This window comes from Crocuta crocuta, unplaced genomic scaffold, assembly GCF_008692635.1.
Source record: "Crocuta crocuta isolate KB4526 unplaced genomic scaffold, BGI_CrCroc_1.0 scaffold276, whole genome shotgun sequence".
Lineage (NCBI taxonomy): Eukaryota > Metazoa > Chordata > Mammalia > Carnivora > Hyaenidae > Crocuta > Crocuta crocuta.
The window spans coordinates 2130696-2141178 of NW_027531270.1; the positions used below are offsets into that span (position 1 = coordinate 2130696).

Sequence of the window (10483 nt, forward strand, 5' to 3'; positions counted from 1 at the left end):
GTAGGTAGGTAGGTAGGTAGGTAGGTAGATAGATAGATAGATAGATAGATAGATAGATAGGCAGGCAGATATTACATCTTTATCCATTATCAAGGAACACCTGGGTTGCTTCCATATTCTGGCTATTGTAAATAATGCTTCAATAGACATAGGGATACATATATCTTTTTGAACTCATGTAACTAAAAAGCTTTTGCCCTGAAAAGGAAACCATCAACAAAACAAAAAAAAGCAACCTACTGAATAGAAGATATTTGCAAATGACATAGCCAATTAGGGTTTTAATACCCAAGATACAGAAAGACCTTATACAACTCAACACCAAAAAACTCAAATAATCCAGTTTTTAAAAATGTTCAGATGAACTGAATAGAAAATTTTTCAAAGAAGACATATAGATGNGGAAATCCACACTGGGTCCCCAGAAAGCAGAACTGGTGACTGCATCAGCACCAGGCAGAGAAGAATGATCAGCAGAACAAGCAGTGAGGAGCAAACATAGACAACCCTGCCAGAGAGGGGAGTGGGGGTGGAGCTGCCTGGAAAAAGTAGTCCCTGTAGAGTCAGCCTCTCTGCTGCAGGTTCATTCTCCTCCTGCACCTCTACTTCATTTCCCCATTTCTTCACCTCAGGCTGATACCTGAGGATGAGAACAGAAGTAGCAACCAGGGAGTGAGATATCAGGGATCCAACTGACCTGAGGTCCAGGAGATCAGTGAGCCCAAAGAAGACTGCCATGATTGCTGTAATAATGCTCAAGATCACAGTGGTCATGATAAGGATGAATGGGTGGGAATGAATTCCTGCAAGCACGGGGAACAAGAGGCCATCCCGTCCCATCCTGCGTAACACCCGACGTATGGGAAACATAAAGCCCAAGAGCCTGGCAGAAACAATACACAGGAATGCAAAAGCTAAAAAATAGTAGGCAGGGGTCCAGCCAATATGGAGAAATGCCTGAGGCAAGGTGCTCCCAGGTCGAAGCTTGTAGTAAGGCACCATAAGTGTAAGTGCCACAGAGACACCAAAATACACCACAAGGCAGATGAACAGTGAAATCACAATGCCCATGGGGATGGAACGCTGGGGATTCCGGGCATCTTTGACTTTGTCAAAAATACTGCTGAAACCTATAAATGCATAAATACAGGTGGCTGTTCCACGGAGAATCCCCTCAAAGCCAAAAGGCACAAATCCTCCAGAGCCCAGAGGCCCCAAGCTTGAGGTGTCATTGAGTCCAGCCATTAAGAAGTCCTCTTCTGTGAGCTTCCAGTTGTGCAGGTCCCCCTTAATGAAGCCAGAGATGATGACAAAACTGAGAACCAGAAGTTTCACCAATGTGGCCAGTCTGGTAACTGGGAAAGACCAAACATACCTCAGATTCCGGAATTCTATGAGTAAAAACACAAGACACACAACAAAGATATCTGCATATTCTGTAAGGACACGGGGAACATGTGGTGAGATGCTGTCACGCAGGGTCTGAGAGATCTTGTTTCCACGCAGATTGTCAAAAGCTAAGATACATGCATGGGCCACAATGGCTTTATCACCGACATGGGAGAGGATGAGGGTCCAGCCAGAGATGAAAGCCCAGAGTTCACCTATAGTGACAAAGCCATAGAGATGTGCAGAGTCAGAATAGGGAACCTGGGCACTAACCTCTGCATAGCACAGCCCAGCCAACATAGAAGATAGGCCGGCCATCAAAAAGCAGATCACAATGGCCGGTCCTGCTTGATTTCTGGCCACCTCACCAGCCAGGACATACACACCTATCCCCACTGTGTAGCCCACAACCCGAGCCACTAAATCCAGAGTGCTCAGCTTTCTCCGTGGTTTATCCTCAGCCACCAGTTCCTTCAGCGTAGGTCTGCGTACCAGCTTTCGAACAAATTTACGAAGTGCCTGACGCAGCATTGTAGCTGGAATTGAAGAGGATTCAAGGATCAGAGAGCTGCAGCAAGCTCAAAAAGCAGAGTCTGGGATCAGGTTCAGTGAGGCTGAGTCAAGCCAAGTAGCCTTGGTGCTGCTGAGGTCCGTTACTCAGGCTTCAAAGCTGCTGCTTTGTATTTCATCTGACCCTTCATAACACCTAAATAAACAATAAATATTTACTGAACAGTGGTGTTCAACCAACGAACTGTAGCTCAGAAATCCCATGTCACCTGTTGCAGCCCAAGTATCACTGAAATTGAATCCAAAAGACATCATAGAAAAATCAACCCTGATTTCCCCCTCAGAAACAGTGCCAAATACCTTCCAACATTCTCCTTTATTGCACACCATGTGATACAATCCCTTTACGTCCATCTAAGTCATGTAGCTTCATGTATTAATTAAGCTGTAAGTCACAACAGGGCATGAATGTATTGTGCAATAATTCACACACATGTTGTGAATTATTGCATGGTGCCTGGGCATGAGGTATGACACATCAATTCATGGACTAGAGGGCCTGATTGCAATTACAGAACCATTTTTAAAACTAATATTTCAATGTGAAATACAAATATTGGTTCCTCTGTCTTAAACCTCTTTGCCCCCAAATCAGTACCCAAAGTCAGAGGTCACGTTGGCCCCCTTTCTCCTCATTCTGCATCATCCATTTAGCTGTACTGATGGCAAAGTATGTACTGTTCTACCCTTCCCTTTACCTACCTATGCCAACAGGGGTGCTGTGAAAATAGAAGAGGGAGAAGGGGGCAGGGCCTTCATAACTACTTGCAATAATGAGAGTTAACTGGTGAGGAAACACTGGAGAAAAGAGTGTAGCAACCAGTCAAGGGTCCATTACTAAGAATGGAGAAGAGCCAGAAATGTCACTTTATGAATTCTGACATTCAATAAATCTCACTCAAAACAACCAGGAAAAATTTACTGTAACTTTTATGTCACAGTAATGAATGTGATGGGAAGGCAGAAAAGAAGTAGGTCCCCTAGATTGGTAGCTCACAATCAAAACAATTCCTTCTGTCTCCTCCCTCTCTGGGTTCCATGAGGGAAGGAGAATTCACTTCTACAGACAATCTCCTCCCTGGCCACCCTGTGTTCTATAAACACCCTATACCATCCATGATGTAGCTGCAGCTGCTTGGAGACCCTGCCCTGCTCAGCAACTTGTATTAAAAAACTCACTTGTCACTCCCTATTAATTTTTCACAATAGTTATTATTAACTCCCTCAAGCCATGGTCTCAATATACCAAATATATTTTCTTAATAAAGGAACTGACATTGAGTTCCTCCTTCCCCCTCCTCACCTGCTGCTATTCAAATGTGCCCCCTTCTCAAGGGGAGCATGGCTCTGGATGAACAATTCACAGCAATGCCCCAGAAATGAGAAGTGGAGAACAGAGAAAATAAAGTCATGCAGTCCCCACTTTTCTCCCTACTCAGGCTCCTATTTTGAGAGAACTTTAGGAAATGTTGTCAGTGGTTTTAAAAGATAGAAAGATGAAGTCAAAATTGAAAAGTCTTCTCTACAGATTATCAAAAGGAACCCTTGGGAAATGGGTCACACCTTCTGTCTACAAATCCATCTGGACTTATTTGCCATCCACCAGTTCCAATGTTATGATTTACCAATAAGCACGTGACATTGAAAAGGAAAGTGAATACTTAACTCACGGAACTTTCTACATTATTAATATGATTGATGTGACCCCACCCACCCCTAGGCNCGGGTCACACCTTCTGTCTACAAATCCATCTGGACTTCTTATTTGCCATCCACCAGTTCCAATGTTATGATTTACCAATAAGCACGTGACATTGAAAAGGAAAGTGAATACTTAACTCACGGAACTTTCTACATTATTAATATGATTGATGTGACCCCACCCACCCCTAGGCTTCAAACTCTTCAATGGTTCCCCACTGCTCTTCCTTCATAATCCTCCCTTCCTTCATCTTCTGACCTGTGCTGATTCCTCCAGCCTCATCCCCTGCCCAGTTCCTACTCCAGTTGCAAAATATAACATTCAACCTGTTCCCTGTGCCTCTAAAGCTTTCTTGTCCCCTTTACTTAGCTAAGCCCCACTTCTTTTCTAGTTCCCAGCTCAGAAGTCTCTTCCCCAGGAAGCCTCCCCTGACCCTTCTGCTGCCCCTCCTGTGTGCTCTCCTAGTACCCAGGCCTCCCCCATGTGCCATTTACCCTAATGTGGCAAAATTTCAGGTCAGCTGTCTGTGTATGTCCTCTATGAGACTGTGGCTTAGGTGCTCAATAAATATTTGTTAAACAAATCTACAAACTGAGAAGAGAAACCCAAAAGAGCACATAATCCAGAATTCCTAACTACTTGACTTCAAGATACATACGTTTTAACCAAACAATCTTTATACTCCTGGCTCAGGTTAAGATATAAATGGAATCAGCTTCCTTGTAGAAAGAATGCCAAATAAAAAGAGTGAAGGGAAAACTAACTGATGAAACCATGACCACACATCATTCATGGATGGTATGAAACACACAAGGTGATAAAGCTTTGTTTGCAAAGCACCTGGGTGGCTCAGTCTGTTGAGTGTCTGACTCTTGATCTTGTGGTTCTGGAGTCCAAGCCCCACCTCGGACTGCACACTAACCACATGAAGCCCGCTTGTGATTCTCTCTCTCCCCCTCTTTCTCTGCCTCTCCTCCACTTGTTTGCATTCTCTCTCTCTCTCTCAAATAAATAAATAAATAAATAAACTTAATTTTTTAAAAAAGAATGTTTGTCTTTGAGGACACTTGTTTTAAATATCAGGCTGACTTGGGTTACAGGCAACCAGCCACCCACACCCGGTTAAAGAAGCTCTAATTTCTTTTAGGCATCATGCCCAGGCTCTATAATCTGGGTAGCATGTCCTAAGGCAGAGATTCTCACTTTGAGGGACAGAGGGAGAGATAATAAAGACACCTGGGGACATTTTCTAACTCCAGATCCTCTCATTCTGGAGATTCTTGTTCAATAGCCCTATACTTCTTGTGACTGCTCTAATCCACCCCAAATGACAAGAAAGTATCTTTAATTTCAAAGAGAAGAGATCCTAATAGCTGCCTTTACAGGAAGGCAGCACAGTTTAGTAGTTAGGAGTAATGCTCTGCAGCTAGGTAGTTCATGTTCAGATCACAACTCAACTTCATATTGGGTGACTCTGGACAAATTAGTTTACCTCTTGGAGCTTTAGTTTCCACAACAGTCAAATGAGAGTAAAAGTAAAACCTTATAGAGCTGTTGTGAGCAGTAAGTTAAATGATACTTATAAAGTAGTTAGCTCAGTGTGTAGCAAACAATATGTACTTAATATAATCTACCTAAAATTTAATATTGAAATATGATCCAAATCCTCAACTTTGAAAAACAATTAGTCTTTCCAAGTGTCTAGCCTCAAAATCCTCTACTACAATTTAGGCCTGTTAACTAGCCCTCATGAGAAAATTAAAACAGTTTTATTCCATATATTTTGCCTTTAAAGGCTAAGTACCCTAGATAGACACATTTGGGATGTGGTGTAAACACTTGGAAGTCCTAGGCTTACTGAGTTAGACCAGACATCAAAAAATGGCATGGAGGAGGGCACTTGTGGGGATGAGCACTAGGTGTTATATGGAAACCAACTTGACAATAAACTACTTGTAAAAAAAAAAAAAAAGAAAAAAAGAAAAGAAAAGAAAAAAAGAAATAATAAACTAAAAATGTAAACGTCAAATATAATAATAATAATAATAATAATAATATTTTGCCTATGGATGCCTCATCTTATTCCTAGAAGAAGCAGTGACAGGTACTATAGAGGTAAGAGCAATGAACACTATGTCATAAATTTTGGATGTGAGCCCTGGCTCTTCTGCCTCACTATATAACCTCTTTAAGCCTCAGTTTCCTTATCCACAAGGAACCTTACTTAACTTCCCTTACTGGATCAACATGACAATTTGGTGAGAAGATACATACTATCAGGTACTGCTGGTGAGAGTATAACTGTGGCCACCATCCTAAAGCACAGTCTTAGTGGAATTAAGAATGCACACATCCAGAGCACCTGAGGGGCTCAGTCAGTTAAGCATCCAACTTTCAGCTCAGTTTGTGAGTTTGAGCCCCGTGTCAGGCTCTGTGCCAACAGCTCAGAGCCTGGAGCCTGCTTCAGGTTCTGTGTCTCCCTCTCTCTCTTCCCCTTCCCTGCTCATGCTCTATCTCTCTCTCCCTCAAAAATAAATATTTTATTTTAAACAAAAAATTTTTTTAAATAATGTACACACCCTCTCACCCCTCTATCCCTCTACAAGGTAAACACCAAAGGAAACTCTATCTTCAGTCCATAAGGAAGCCCATATGGGCATGTTCTTCACAGGGAGCAGGGGGTTGGAAGCTATGCCAGCATATGTCACTAAAGGGACATAGAAGTAAAATGTGCCATATGTGTACAATGAAATATACATAGCAGTCACAAATACAGTAGATTTATAGATAACAACATGGGTAGATCTCAGAAATAATGTTAGGCAGCAAAAGTAGAAGCAGGATGTATAGCACAGTTCCATTTATATACATTTATAAAGTAGCCAAAAATAGCTGTACATTTGTCCAGGATACACATATATGTATTAAAAATGTCATGTCATTCCTGTGCTGAAAACCCTCCACTGAGTAGAAGCCAAAGTCTGCATTTCCAATGGCCTACAAAGTCTTACAGTGTTTGTCTCTGACCCAGATACCTCTCAGCCTTCTGTTTCTCTCTCTTCCCACTCATTTTTCTCTAGCCACTGACCTCCTCACATACCAGGCAAGACCCTACTTCAGGCCCTTTGTACTTGCTGTTCCTTATAACTGCACCACTTCTAGCCCACATACCCACACAGTTACTCCCTTTACTACATTTGGTGAAATAGCACATTTGTATCAAGGACTTCCTTATTCACTTCACATGGAACTGCAATCTGCTCCTAACCACCCACAACATACCTGGTCTCCCTGCCTTTTTGTTTTGTTTTGTTTTCATAGCACTTATCACTTTTTAAGGTACTATATGTTTTACTTGTTTATGATTTGGTTTACACCAAAAGATGTAAGTTCGATGAAAGTAGGACTTTTTTATTGTTTTCCTCCTGGCTGTATTCCCACACCTACAACTGTGAATTTGTTGAGTGGATGAATGTATCTAAATAAACATACAGCGGGGTGCCTGGGTGGCTCAGTTAGTTAAGCGTCCCACTTCAGCTCAGGTCATGATCTCACAGTTCATGGGTTTGAGCCCCGCGTTGGGCTCTGTGCTGACAGCTAGCTCAGAGCCTGGAGCCTGCTTCCGATTCTGTGTCTCCCTCTCTCTCTGACCTTCCCCTACTCGCTCGCTCGCTCTCTCTCTCTCAGAAATAAATAAAACATTAAAATAAATAAATAAATAAATAAACAGAGCATGGATTGGAGGAGCATTTGTTAAATACCCTAAAGCAAGTGCCTCCAGTAAGGAAGGGCAATGAGAATAGAGATCAGGATGAAAGGTGAAAACAAAATGAACTGAAAAGGGGCCTTACAGAAAGCAATGGTGGTAACAGTCCATGACTGAGGGAGGTGTTGACTCCACTCTGCACTTCAGGTTCAACAAAGGGATTGCATGAGATGGTGTTGTGAGAGGACCTAGTTCAGAGCCTGATAAATGGTAGGCACTTAACAGATTTAAACTGAAGGGGAACAGCAATCCTGCAATTGTCAGGACATGGAGAATACAGAGAAGGAATACCTGTTAGAGGGTGGAGAATAAGAGAAGATGGGGCACCCCTACTACCAGTTCCCTCTGAACCCATTTCCATTTTCCCAATTCCTCTTTCTCCTTCAGCTCCTTCAACTGTCTCTGGAGGCTCCTTACTGGACAAGCATTAAGGATGCTTGTGCCACATTATTCCCTCTGGGGAACCATTTCCAGCCACCTACCTCCCAACAAAGACATAACAGTGGTTCCTAACATTGTTTGAATCACACACCCTTCTGAGGTTGGTCACCTCAAAATAAAAAATATCATACACGCTTCTGAAGTCCATCCATGGACCCTGAGCAGGAGTCCCAGAGGAGGACCATCTGAATGGCAGGGTCAGAGATGGGTAATGCTTTTGATAATTTCTGTTTGCCTCAACTGTGTTGTGCGGGGTGGTCCTTGTGCTCTTCCCACTTTTACTGAGGATGAGCGACAGTGGGCTACAGACAAAATATGAAGATACTGTAGAAACAACTCAAGAACAAAATATCTGGGAATAAATAATCACCTTTTATGGCTCCAAAAGAGGCAGGCAGAACAAAAATGAATAAACAAACTTATAGAAGAGATAAGCAAACTTGTGATTGGGAATCCTCAGAGAGCCTGCCATAAATCCAACTTATAACAACACAGAGAAACATCGTCCGCAAACACCATGTTCAGAAATGCCCTCTTCCTGTGCAATAATATATGGTTATTCAAATAGTTCATATTCAGTTCAGACTCTCTGACCCAGTTGTCAGAGCACCTACCCTAATTCTCCTCTTACCCTCAGTCCCATCACCTTTTTACTAACTCAGCTCCTCACATCCTATGTTACCATTCCTGGGATGAGCCCCTGGCCTGATAAGTGCCTGCCCTACCAGGGATGCCCTCCTCCCTCCTTTCTGTCCAGTCTTAATACTCTAGCTCTTCTCAATCCTATTCTACAGCCTTCCCACCCACATCTCAGAAGTCTTTTCTAAGCCATCCTGACTGGTCCACATCTCCAGTTCCTCCCCTGCCTGCCTGCACTTATAGCCCATTCTGATGCTCAACTGATACTAATTTTCCCTTTCTGTCTGCTGGTGCCCTGGGCATGTCACTTAAATTCCTTTAAACTTCTAGAGGGCAGGGTCAGGATCCATATACCTCCTTTTTCTCAATCCCACACTCCCACCTCCAAACCTCACTACCCAGGACAAGGATCTGCTCATAATTCTACAAAGCAACCATAAGAGGCATGTAGGACAGAGAAAATGAATACATATATAATTTATTGGCTAATATACCTTGAGATTCCTAGAGGAAAAGTTTCTTACTTTGTTTTGGGTTTTTTGATCGTTTGCTTTCTTCCTTATTTATTTATTTACTTAATTACTTATTTATTTATAAAGAGAGAAAGGGCCAAACAGAGGTCTAAACAGACTAGAACATGTACCATCATCTATTTCAAGCTCGTTTCCTGAAATAATTTCCTAATGAAGGCCCTGGGTCTGTGAATCTCAGTTTAATTAACAGTCTCTCCCAAAGGAGGTCCTTGGTACAAAGGAGGTGCTGAAAGAAAGGCAGAGAGGTGCCATGGAGCGAGAAGCCAGCTTGCATCAATTCCATAATACCCTTGTCTCTCCCCTTCCGTCTTTCATCCTCCATGTATTTCAGTCTCTGATCTTTCAATAAACAAAACAAAAGCCACCATGAACGCTGGAGCTGAGTCTCATACCCAAGCGTAGAAGAAATTAGTGAACAAAGTCAAATGGAAGATGGAATTGTCCCATTTTCTCTTTCTGTTTGTGCCTTTTCTAGAAGTCTATGTCTAATCATGGTCCTTCATTTATTCACTCAACAAATATACAGGTCTTCATGTTTTCAATACTGTGGATAAAGGAGAAAAAACACAAAATCCCTCCACCCACATTGCTTATACTCCTGCAGTAGGAAGCAAACAATAAACACATTAGTAATATATGTTGTGTTGGTATTGCAATCAGAGCTGCAGAGAAAATGAAACCAAGAAAAGGTTAGAATGTTCTTTAATGGGTGTTGTGGTTATAAGATGGGTGATTCAGGACAGCCTCACGTGCACACTGTTGGCAACCATCACCACCATCATCTCCAGAACTTGTTCATCTTCCTCAGCTGACACTCTGCACCCATTAAACAGTAACTCCTCATTCTTCCCTCCCCACAGCCCCTGGCAAACACCATTCTGCTTTCTCTCTCTCTGAATTTGATTACTGTAGGTACTTCATATAAGTGGAATCACACAATATTGTCCTCTGGTGATCTCCCTTTTCACTTAGCATAATGTCTTCAAGGTTCATCCATGTTGGAGTATATGTCCTTCCGCGTGAAGGCTGAATAATATTCCATTGTGTGTATATTCCATATCTTGTGTATCCACTGATGGGCATGTGAGTTGCTTCACTTTTTAGCTGTTGTGAATAATCCTATTATTAATACGAGGGTACAAATGTCTTTTTGAGTCCCTCTTTTCAATTCTCTATGACATATACCTGGAAGTGAGATTGATGGATCATATAGTAATTGTATATGTAATATTTTGAGAAAATGCTGTACTGTTTTCTGTTGTGGTTGCACTGTTTTACATTCCCACCAGCAATGGACAAGTGTCCCAATTTTTCCACATCCTTGCTAACACTTGTTATCTTTTGTTTTTTAACATCAGCCATCCTAAGAGTTGTGAAGTGGTACTTGGTTATTTTTGAGAAATAATAAGGAGGCCTGTGAGACCAGGGAAGAATGAGTGAGAG

General features: G+C 42.1%; 1 pseudogene; it reads right to left on the reverse strand.

The window, feature by feature from the left end:
• Positions 1–381: 381 nt before the first annotated feature.
• LOC144237485 (cationic amino acid transporter 3 pseudogene) lies at positions 382–1920 on the reverse strand (annotated as a pseudogene).
• Positions 1921–10483: the final 8563 nt, after the last annotated feature.